Source organism: Schistocerca cancellata, chromosome 5 (assembly GCF_023864275.1).
Source record: "Schistocerca cancellata isolate TAMUIC-IGC-003103 chromosome 5, iqSchCanc2.1, whole genome shotgun sequence".
Classification (NCBI taxonomy): Eukaryota; Metazoa; Arthropoda; class Insecta; order Orthoptera; family Acrididae; genus Schistocerca; species Schistocerca cancellata.
Window position 1 is genome coordinate 418,598,960 of NC_064630.1, and position 12,676 is coordinate 418,611,635.

The window sequence follows — 12,676 nt, forward strand, 5'->3', positions numbered from 1 at the left end:
GTTGTCGTGGTGGTGGTTGTTTTCAGTCCGAAGACCGATTACGCCGCCCCCCCCCCACACACACACATACTACAACAACTCCTTGATGCCAAAGAATGCATCGTATCACTCGATCCCTTCTTTTAGTCCAGTTGTGCCATATTTTTTTCCACCAGTTCAGTACAGACTCTCCTCATTAGTTACTCGATTTGTCCATCCAGTCTTTAGCATTACGCTGTAGCACGATATTTCAATAGCTTCAGTTCTCTTCCTGTCTGCACTGTCCGCAGCTCGTGGTGTAGTGGCTAGCGTTGCTGCCTCTGGATCACGGGGTCCCGGGTTCGATTTTCTCTGGTGTTGTCCTCGTCATTGCATCATCATCATCATTCATGACAGTGGCTAGATTGGAATGTGTAAAAACTGGACTGTGTAAAAATTGGGACTTTGTGCGGGTTCTGATGTCCGCGCAGTTGAGGTCCCGCAAAGCAAACATCATCACTTGTCTGCACTCCTTTCGTCGCCGTTTCACTTCTGTACAAAGCTACACGTCAGACAAATACCTTCAGACAAGACTTAATGAGACTTAAATTTACTATTTGTATATGCTAATTGTCGTCTTTAGCAACCGTAATAAAAGTCTTAAGACCAGACGCGTTTCGCTTTTTTTAAAAGCATCTTCAGTGGTCACTGTAACAATATGGTCTTTTCTCTTCAATTTTGTTTGTTATGATCATTATTTAAATTTATATTCGTTGTTAACAAACTGCTTTTTTTCAGAAATGGTTTTTCTTACTATAATCAGCCTGCATTTTATATTCTCTATATTTCAGCCATCATCTTTTATTTTTCTGATCAAATAGTGAAACTCATTTACTGCATTTTCTCATTTTCTGACCTACTTTCCTCGGCATCGCCTGATTTAATCAGACTACAGTCCATTACTCTTGTTTTATTTTTGTTGATGTTCATCTTATAACTTCTTTTCAAGACACTGGTCCATTTCGTTCAACTGCTCCTCCAACTCTTTTGTCGCCTCTGACAAAATCATAATATTATCGGCAAACCTCTAAGTTTTTGAAACTTTGACGTGATATTAAGTGGAGATAAATCGGGGACAACTGAGTTACGGATATTATTCTAATATTTTTATTTGTTCCCGTGGAACTTTACCCTCTTTCCAAATTTCCCTTTGGTTCTTTTACTGCTTACTCAATGTACAGATTGAATAACATCGGAGATAGCCTACATACAGCCATGTCTGAAACCTCTGCTTCCTTTTCATGTTCTTCAGCTCTTATAACTTGCAGATACATTACAGAAATTACAGCATTATATCCTAGCTACTGAAGCAGATTTAGTGAAATTTTGTGTCGTACATTTCCGCATCACTGGGAACTCAAATGAAGTTGTGGTACAATGCGTCACACATAGGATTTTGTTAAATGTTAGTAACATAGTTCGTTTGCCACATGTACGTCGATTCACCAAGATAGTAAATGATGTCAACCTCCTACACTTCTCACTATAACAAACATTGCTTCATACAATCGTATTCATTGATCCCAAGTAACACGAAAATCGTATAATAACGTTGACGATATCTGTAGATATAGCAGCGAATATCTGTCTGTGTCCGCACAAGCTCCTCTCCGTAAAATAACTTCGTGTTATTGCAAACATCTGAATATCTGACCATCCCTACACTGCGGTTTCGTACGGCGACTGCCACAGAATTAAAATACCTTAGAACAGGCTCTGGAGCTGCAACGTCCAACAGTAGTAGGAAACAGCTTGCAAGAAATAAGTTTCTGGCCCACGCATTCTGTGCCTCATTTAAGAAAGTAGCACTAGACATATCTCCTCCTCTTCCTCTGTTCGTACGTCAACAGCAGTTACTAAGCTGAAGGTCTGTTTCGTTCAAAGACGAGTCAAAATTCCTTTTCACGAAAGATAATGGGCGTATAAATGGCTCTGAGCACTATGGGACTTAACATCGGAGGTCATCAGACCCCTAGACTTAGAACTACTTAAACCTAACTAACCTAAGGACTTCACACACATCCATGCCCGAGGCAGGATTCGAACCTGCGACCGTAGCAGACACGCGGTTCCGGACTGAAGCGCCTAGAACCGCTCGGCCACAGCGGCCGGCTAACAGGTGTTAGTAACTCTGACCGCTTGCAAAACTATAAGATCTGTATACAATGCGTGTCACAATTAGTACCGAAAGTGAGAAGGGTGAAAGTGTAGGCGGAGAAGAGGGTGTGGTGGGAGGGGAAGGGGAGAGGGGGCATCGAATGATGAGCCATTTGTATGTTCTCGAACCAGCCCTGCTGCCAGTACTATATGGACTGCGGTGCGATATGATGGGTGTGGGCAGTCCACGGTGCTAACAGCCTTCAAATCAGGCACGCCAGTAGTCAAACACATCACCTGACCTTCGATGTAGCTTTTCGTTTTCGTCCTTGATGATAATGACACTGGGCGAGGTGGCGCCATGGCTAAGACTCTGAGCCTATATTCGGGAGCTGTGGGGCTCGAAATCTCGTCTCGCTAACATGATACACGCATTCCTGTAAACAGCATTATGTGAACAACAGAACTTTACCTTTAACAGTGCTACTGTCGTGCTATACCTGTCCTTGTTTAGTGACATTTAGTACTCCGTCTCTAAGGGCCGTGATGTCGACGAGACATTGAACTGCAACATGTATTTATGAGTATGTTACATTAACGTACCCTGTTATTAATACTACAGTGATACCCCTTACCAGAGTCTCAAATTCTGCAGGTCCACCATTCCATTGTGCCGACTGCCAAATATATCTGTTCTACTACAGCGGCATGGTTTACCATTGCTTTTTGATGACGGTCACAACTACGTTGGCTTTTGTGGTTTTCCTGATTCTATAGCTATTTTCTCTTCCCAGTCTTATGATTTTCACTTACCCCTATCGCTACTTTGATGTATTTGTGAGTGTTCTGGAGATCTCATCATGACAGTAATGCTTTAAGAATGGAAGGAGTTAAATATAATAAATAATACACACAGTCGAATATTAGAAACTAAGTCTTTCAACAGTGTTAATAGCAAAATACCCTGAAACTGTTACATATTGTTTGTGTCTACGTGGGTTAAATTTAACGTAGTAGAATTAGCAGGGAAGTTGCTACTAAAAATGCTTGTTATACATTTTTAAAATCGTTATTTCCGCAACATCAGTCAAGCGAGAATATTGGGTGCGCTTGCTTCCGTTTCGTAAGACTGTAAAGGTCACTGCAATACAACATTTTAGACAATACATTTAAAATCTGTGGCATATGCAGCTGGAATTCGTCATTCCTGAATAAGGAAGGAAACTGGAGTATAATTTCGAGTAAGTATGTGTTAAAACAATAATATATAAAACATGGTTTTGTTTTTTAGTACAGTTATGCTTATATACTCATATATATATTCTTTGAAAGCTATTTCTTGTTGTTGAGTTAAGCTGTTGAACTTCGGTGTTACCAAACGGCAACGTTATGTGCTTTTAGTCAGGAAAATGAGGAATTTTCGCTTTCTAAGGCGCTAGAGATCCTTCATAATGATGATATGGAGAGTGATGTGTTTGTTGAGCCACCACATCCGAATGTACATACAGATGAAGACACAAGAAATATAGATGTTGGCTGATAAGTGTGTTTCCACCGGTTTGTTTTCAATCGTACTACCTAGAAGAAACAATGATAAACACAAAAATTTACATTCTCTTAAACAAATGCTATTTTTAATAACTATCAGAAACTGAAAACGGCTATCCCGTTGAGGAATATGTAGGAAAAGATTGTGAAGCTTTGGTTTGTACATTTATGGCAATGCCTGCCAAAAGAAAGTTATATATCAATGTTTCTTTGTCATACGTCTCATAGAACCAGACTTTATCACAAAGACAATAGTACAAGGTCAACTGACACAATGGCAATTACCAAGAGGTATGCTACATAGAACTCTACGAAAATGAAGCTGAAGTAAAAACAAGAGAAAGCAGCTAAACAGAAACTAAACTACTGACAAGCACGATGTGTAACCAGAGGATCTAGCAGAGAGGAAGCATACATGTCTCAGAAAGAATACACCTAGAACAAAATACAAAGGACAACACAAACAAGAAGACCGCTTGTGCCTTCGCTATTTCCGGTCATAGCACCCTTCTGCCCTTCACCCTTGCCCCCACTCTGATCTTTCCATTACTCCACTCCTTTTTTCCAGTTGAACTCCTCTTCCCCCTCGTCTCTGGCCCCTACTGAACTCTCCTTTTTCCCCAGTCCCTTCTGTGCTCTCCACTCTCTTATTCCCCCAGTTCCTTCTCTGTTCTCGTTTCCCCTCCCTCTCTCTTTCCCCTTCACTGCTCATCCCTCCTGCTTCACCATTTTCGCATTTACTTTTTTGGCCTTCTCCTTCACCACTCTCCCCTTCCCATTCACAGCTTCCCCCTTCTTCCCTACACTTCCCCCCTATCTGCTTTAAACCCTTCATTCTTTACTCTCCATCCACACATTTGCCTTGTTGCCCCCCTTCACCTCTCGCCTCTGCCTTTCATTTATTCCCCTTTCCTTTATCACCTGTCCCTTGTTCCCCCTCTCTCCCCTATCCCATTCACTATGTCCCATTCTCCTCTCTGCTCTATCCATTTCTTCCCTCTCCTCTGTCACTTTAGCCATATCCCTCTCCCTTCACCTAGTCCTCCCCTCTCCCCTCTCCCCTTTACCTTGTCCTCCCCTCTCCCCTTTACCTTGTCCTCCCATCTCCCCTCTGCCCTTTACCTTGTCCTCCCCTCTGCCCTCTGCCCATCACCTTGCCCTGCAATTTACCTTGTCCTCCCCACTCCCCTCTGTCCTTTACCTTGTCCTCCCATCTTCCCTCTGCCCTTCTCCTTGTCGTCCCCTCTCTCCTCTGCCCTTCTCCTTGTCGTCCCCTCTCTCCTCTGCCCTTCTCCTTGTCGTCCCCTCTCTCCTCTGCCCTTCTCCTTGTCGTCCCCTCTCTCCTCTGCCCTTCTCCTTGTCGTCCCCTCTCTCCTCTGCCCTTCTCCTTGTCGTCCCCTCTCTCCTCTGCCCTTCTCCTTGTCGTCCCCTCTGCCCTTCTCCTTGTCGTCCCCTCTGCCCTTTTCCTTGTCGTCCCCTCTCTCCTCTGCCCTTCTCCTATTCCTCCCCACTCCCTTCTGCCCTTTACCTTGCCCTTCCCTCTCCCCTCTGCTATTTACCTTGTCCTCCCCACTCCCCTCTGCCCTTCTTCTTGTCCTCCCCTCTCCACACTGCCCTTCTCCTTCTCCTCCCCTCTCCCCACTGCCCTTCTCCTTGTCCTCCCCTCTCCCCACTGCCCTTCTCCTTGTCCTCCCCTCTCCCCACTGCCCTTCTCCTTGTCCTCCCCTCTCCCCACTGCCCTTCTCCTTGTCCTCCCCTCTGCCCTTCACCTTACCCTTCCCTCTCTTCTGTACCTTGTCCTCCCCCCTTCCCTCTACCTTGTCCTCCCCTCTCCCCACTGCCCTTTACCTTGGTCTCCCATCTGTTCTTCACCTTCTCTCCTCTAACATCCTTAACTCTGAAGCAGAAAAATACAACGAAATATTTTTTATTTGCTAGCAGTTCGCGAAATTTTCCCTCTACTAGACAGCTACTTATAAAGGGAGATGAACATTTTTCTGCCCTGCTATAGTATCCTAACCACCTTGTCACAGTCTCTGAAATCGTTAGGAAGCTGTCATTTGAGCTGATGCCCAACGGAAATATCTGTTGTTATTCAACATGACATACATTAACTTTCAGATTGGCAACGAAGTGCACCAGGCTCGGGCGTCACAAGTTAATGATGCTTAGAAAGTGAGATGAGTTGTTAACAGCTGTTTTTGTGGAACGAAGTATGTTATTGAAGTGGAAGTTTATCATTCTTTTAAATGAAGAGGTCCACATTTCCTAATCTTTATATTGTCCTGGCGGTGACACGAGACTGTGAGGCATCGGCACAGTTGTGGAGAAGGCGGAGACGCGTCCTCGCCGACAAACTGCCGCTCCTCAAGGTAGGCCGGCGGCCGACGTGCCGCGAGGGGAAATCTGGTGACAGCTGGGCGGGCATCCAGCGGCTCACGGCCGTGTTTACAGCTGGCGAAGCGGCGCGTGAGCCTTTTCGCTGATGCCAGCCGTTGGGGGCGTGCGAGGCTGCGACAGCGGCTGCTGCTGCCGCCCGTCTTGTGAAACGCGAGCCGCTCATAACTGGGCATTGTCTGGCAGCCGACGCCGTGCCCCGCATGCGTCGGACGTCCGATCAGCCGCGGCTTCCCTGACCCACATGCGGCGGCACTTCACAGTACTGTGTGTGCCCTGCGTCGCTTCATCCGAACCGGTGTCGTCATCTCTGTTCTGTTTCCGCTGCTGTCATAGGATGGGTATTTTCTTTAATTTACTGGCTTTCAGGACGTTTCCAGACAACCATCTCAACAGTGGAGTGTCCGTCATGACGATACGAACATAAAGACAACACAACACCCAATCCGCGAGAGGAGAAATCTTCGACCCGGACGGGAATCCTAACAAGGCCCCTTCGGTGAAAAATTCACCCCGTTGACCGCGCAGCTACCGAAGAGGGCTACGGGGAGTATTCGTATTGTTTCAGCTATCACCACTAAAAAAAATGCTGCGATCATGAAACTCGTTGATGATGTTAGTCCTTGTCCACATATTCACCCTTCCGTGCCACACATTTTTACCAACGTTAGAGAATGGCAGAGACCTCGGTTTTGGAAGTCTGCATTGTAACTAATCACAAAACTTTCGACCTCGAAAATCGTGCCGTTGTCGGTATGGAAATGTCTAGCATGCACCGGCTTCTTCATACGAGGAAAGATGAACTAGTCACATGGTGCCTTATCAAGAGGGTACATGGTGTGAAGGAAAATTTGAGAGTCCAAAAATGTGACATGTCTCACTTTCTCTCGTGCAGAATGAAGTGGGTCATTGTCGTGGAACAAAAGTTCATCCTTGAACAGCTTCCTGTAACTTCATCAGGAGATTTCGGTAATACGCTCCTAACAAGATATGCACTTACCAGCATAATCTGTTTAGCACCTCACATTGGCAGTCAAAAAATAGCCACTCAGCATAAAATTCCCCGATAGTCATTGAGTATATTAAGATTCTTCGGCGGTAGCGAATCCACATGTATCCCATTGCTTACGTTGTTCTTTCATTTCAGGGTTATACCGATATACCCAGCACTCGTCCACGGTGATTAGATACCTAAAGTAGTAATCTGTTTTGGCTTGCCAAGGCTATAAGATTTCCAGTTTGTTTGCTGAACGCGAATTTCGCGACATCAGCTGCAATGGATATGGTTGTATTATCCAGCTGTGACACTAAAATTTTTGGCGGACTGGGACTCGATCTCGGTTTTCCGTTTATCTGGAGCAGTTACCTTAACCACTTTTTCATTTTTTATTTTTTTCCTAAGGTGAGAAATTTCGGATAAATTGGGATGCGAAACCGCATCCGATTTGTTTTTTATTTTTTAAGCAGTCGCTTTACTATTTTTTATTTTCATTTTTTTAATCCAAGTCTGGCTTGCCTCCCAGTCTCGGAAGCACGCTGCCGGTTTTTTAAAAATTAGTTTTATTGGAATTAAATTTTACAGAACGGATTTCAGCATTACAGAATGCAATACCTCAGTTACGTATGCTGATAACAAAACAAATTTATATATATGGTCGTAATAATCATAGTTCTTACTCTAAAATTGAAGTTTATCCATTAACTAGAAATTACAGGACACAAGTAACTAAGGAAATACACTCCTGGAAATGGAAAAAAGAACACATTGACACCGGTGTGTCAGACCCACCATACTTGCTCCGGACACTGCGAGAGGGCTGTACAAGCAATGTTCACACGCACGGCACAGCGGACACACCAGGAACCGCGGTGTTGGCCGTCGAATGGCGCTAGCTGCGCAGCATTTGTGCACCGCCGCCGTCAGTGTCAGCCAGTTTGCCGTGGCATACGGAGCTCCATCGCAGTCTTGAACACTGGTAGCATGCCGCGACAGCGTGGACGTGAACCGTATGTGCAGTTGACGGACTTTGAGCGAGGGCGTATAGTGGGCATGCGGGAGGCCGGGTGGACGTACCGCCGAATTGCTCAACACGTGGGGCGTGAGGTCTCCACAGTACATCGATGTTGTCGCCAGTGGTCGGCGGAAGGTGCACGTGCCCGTCGACCTGGGACCGGACCGCAGCGACGCACGGATGCACGCCAAGACCGTAGGATCCTACGCAGTGCCGTAGGGGACCGCACCGCCACTTCCCAGCAAATTAGGGACACTGTTGCTCCTGGGGTATCGGCGAGGACCATTCGCAACCGTCTCCATGAAGCTGGGCTACGGTCCCGCACACCGTTAGGCCGTCTTCCGCTCACGCCCCAACATCGTGCAGCCCGCCTCCAGTGGTGTCGCGACAGGCGTGAATGGAGGGACGAATGGAGACGTGTCGTCTTCAGCGATGAGAGTCGCTTCTGCCTTGGTGCCAATGATGGTCGTATGCGTGTTTGGCGCCGTGCAGGTGAGTGCCACAATCAGGACTGCATACGACCGAGGCACACAGGGCCAACACCCGGCATCATGGTGTGGGGAGCGATCTCCTACACTGGCCGTACACCACTGGTGATCGTCGAGGGGACACTGAATAGTGCACGGTACATCCAAACCGTCATCGAACCCATCGTTCTACCATTCCTAGACCGGCAAGGGAACTTGCTGTTCCAACAGGACAATGCACGTCCGCATGTATCCCGTGCCACCCAACGTGCTCTAGAAGGTGTAAGTCAACTACCCTGGCCAGCAAGATCTCCGGATCTGTCCCCCATTGAGCATGTTTGGGACTGGATGAAGCGTCGTCTCACGCGGTCTGCACGTCCAGCACGAACGCTGGTCCAACTGAGGCGCCAGGTGGAAATGGCATGGCAAGCCGTTCCACAGGACTACATCCAGCATCTCTACGATCGTCTCCATGGGAGAATAGCAGCCTGCATTGCTGCGAAAGGTGGATATACACTGTACTAGCGCCGACATTGTGCATGCTCTGTTGCCTGTGTCTATGTGCCTGTGGTTCTGTCAGTGTGATCATGTGATGTATCTGACCCCAGGAATGTGTCAATAAAGTTTCCCCTTCCTGGGACAATGAATTCACGGTGTTCTTATTTCAATTTCCAGGAGTGTAGTTTTGTGTGGGTCTCTTTTAGTTGTACAGTTTAAAAAGAATAACAGAAAACTCCTTTAATTAACATAGGACGCAGTGACAAAAATAATTCAAAGTGCTTCTGATGTACGGAAACGTACCTGCAACAACTCGTTTTGAAAAAGCCGTTTCGAGACTTGCTTCGGAAAGCGATCGCCGAGCCTTTGATGGTCATGAGAATTTAACTTCACCTGTCAAACCCACTCACTGAGGAGGTTCCAACTGCAGGCCGGGTTGAAGAAAATGCTCTCTAGATAGTTAGCGAAAGTGGACTGGTATTTAACGTTTCTTCTCATTATGTGGTGCTATGTTAGCAAAAACGTCCAAAAATTCGGTCACGTTCTTGGGCCCATTTCTGGAAAGATAAAGAACGGCCATACCCTTCATCCATGTGACAGGATCCATCCTTGATGGGGAAAAATAAATCTCATCCGGACACAGGAACATAATGGGGGCGAACATGTGCGTTGCCGCCCGGAGATAAAGGGCCAGTACCTGCTGGAGAAGGAACCATACGCCCGCCGCCCAAGACTGTGTTCGTCCGTGTCGTCTACATTACACCCCAGGCAGAGTGGTGGTCCAACAGGGCGATGACATGGACTTTGTGTGTCGCGTCTGGTATTTACCGGTAACAGCGATGTACCTGGTGGCGCTCGTTTCCGTGGTGTGGTGTGGTTGATGAACTGCGAGCCACACCACCGCCCACCTATGCCTGTGGGTGACGCTCTTCGACAGCATTCGTGAGGTGAGTCCGCATTAAGAGATATCTCGCGTAGTGGGAGCCCTAGTGCGAGGACAGTCTGCGTGGACCTGTATTCCAGAAGAAAAAGTTTGATACGTGATAGCGCTGGTGCAATGTGGGCCAGGGCGATCGGCGGTTGACATGATGTAGGTGCGAGTTCGTCGACCAAAAGTCCAGTGAGACTGTTGAGGCTGTGATCCCATAACTTCTACGTAAAGAATTGTTGCTCGCGCATGGACAATGACCAGGGCGAGAACCCCCTCTTTATTTACGGAGTGCGAAGGTGTCATACTTGACCTTGAATATGTGACCAGTAGCCGGCTGGTGTGGCCGAGCGGTTCCACAGTCGCAGGTTCTAATCCTGCCTCGGGCATGGATGTGTGTGATGTCCTTAGGTTAGTTAGATTTAAGTAGTTCTAAGTCTAGGGGACTGATGACCTCAGATGTTAAGTCCCATAGTGCTCAGAGCCATCTGAATTTTTGTGACCAGTACTGACAACCGAGGGCTGCTTGGATACGACGCCCCATCACTACAGAGATAGATAAAATTTTTGCGATGTGTGTTATGCGGAATGCCTTATAAATGATAAAAAACAGCAAATTTTTTTAACATGTCCATTGCTCATAATAACTGGCTTCGAACGCACGTCCTGATATTCTGAAGAAGACGCATTGAGTTGATTGCCGTGGTACGACGGATGTCTCGAGTGAAAAAGATTCCTAGACGCATAGCGTCTCCATCGTCCTGAACGGAGCCATATTTTCGTCAGGGAGTCCCCATCGCGCAGGGTTTGGCGACGTTCGTATATCTGCCCGCACCGTTTCCGTATTGTTCGATCCACCGTGTTGCCTCTTGAACCACCTCATTGATAGGTACGATGAAGACTTCATCTCCGTAGGTGCGACAATTGAATGTGCGTTCTCCCTAGGTGAGCTCTGATAAACGTCAATGCAGGTTGCAGAGAAGCGTACATGATCGTTGAAAGGGAGCAACCCTGACCTTGCGATCAATATTGATGTCATCCGTCCATTGACCATCACCCTCGACGAAGCGTCACGAAGTAGGCGCATAATTAAGAGGACGAAGGCAGATGGGAAAGTCATTCGTTCGAAGGCAGATGGGAAAGCCATTCGTTCCATCACCTTCGCAAGGAAGATGTGGTTCACACGATCGAATGCCTGATCGAAATCCTCAGAAATCATGGCTTCCTGCAGTCTGTAGACTGTTGCAATGGCGATGACGTCTCTGTAATCACATAGCGGTGATTGTATGTTAGTATCTACGCCCAAGGGCGTCTGTGCGGGAGACAGGACCACCATTTCGGATGTCCCTGCATGCTTCCCGGCCCGAGTCAAATCTCCATATGTCACAGTCCACGCCCTTATATCGTAGTCTTACGTACGTCTTCCTTTAAGGTCGCGACATTACTTGATTCCCGCTTAGGGAGAATGACGCCATCACACGCAATCAGGACACTTTTTATCTTAGTATGCCCCGTCTCGGGTTATGAAACTTGCATTTGATTTGTATACTTCTTTACTGTATGTTCTAAATATCATTTGACACGTGCCTGAAGAAGTTAGTCCTTCAACAACATTGCGGCTGATGCCTTTTCCTGTCCATTTCCAACTAACTTGGTGCCCCATCGCTCCGCCACCGCAATACGAAATTTATCTGAAAGCAACAAACTTTACGTAAGTGTGTTCTTCGTCTCGTTGCCTTAAGTACCTAATTTTCAAATAAACTAGTAGTAGCGCCTGGTAGACAGACCGCACGCAACACGATTTCAAGCATACTGCAGTGTTTACGAATCGGCGACTGTATTTACTGGCGACAGGGAAACTTGTTATGAGAAGACAGCTCCGTTTATAGCTTGAATTGATACCAGACGTTTCCTTGACCCTCGGGCGCAGCAGGTGCCTCGCAAGAGTATCATAAAAATCCTTATAAAAAGGAGCTATGAATTTAACAGAATGGCAGCATTGTGTCGCTGGCAAAGTAAGCGATTTTGTTATCATCTTACAAAAAAGGGTCGAAATTACTTTTTTATTCAACTGTTATTACCGGTTTCGGCCAAATAAGATCATGTTCAGATTTAAAACTAGAATAAAGAGGATAAAAAATTAGTTATTCCCTATCACCTAAACTATTTATAATAATATATACATAAATTTACAAGTTTATCTAAAATATAGGGGCACTGTTACTACCTGTGGTGTTAGCTGTTTATTCCATAGGCTAAAATACCAATACAAAATTAGAATATAACAATTTAAAAATACGCAGGACTCAATGATAATTATGACTCAAGCTTCTACATTTTCTGTAGCTTTGTTTTGTTTTCTATTGGGTGGCAAATATAATGGAGAAACTTTTAAAAATATTAGACTATCCTAATAATGATACTATAGCAGAATGGTAGCGCCATTTCATAATTTTTAAGTTGCTAAATTTTAATATATTTCATTGATATTTTAACCTTGGTAATAAATGTACCAGCAACACAACAGCACACATTAGTAGGTCCATAATTTGCTGCTAGTACTCTGTCGTAACAATAACGCCAAGTTTGACACATATAACCGATGAGCTTTTTGTCTTCTCAGTTATAACGACGGCACATCCGCTGTTTGAGGTAACAATCGTCCTGTATTTCACGTAATCTGGTATACTTATTTATCTTTATTCTAGTTT

General features: G+C 45.8%; 1 protein-coding gene across 1 annotated transcript in view; it reads left to right on the forward strand.

The window, feature by feature from the left end:
- Positions 1-12,676, forward strand: part of LOC126187777 (bestrophin-4) — a 554,440-nt gene that overhangs the window by 495,620 nt on the left and 46,144 nt on the right. The window lies entirely within an intron of this gene.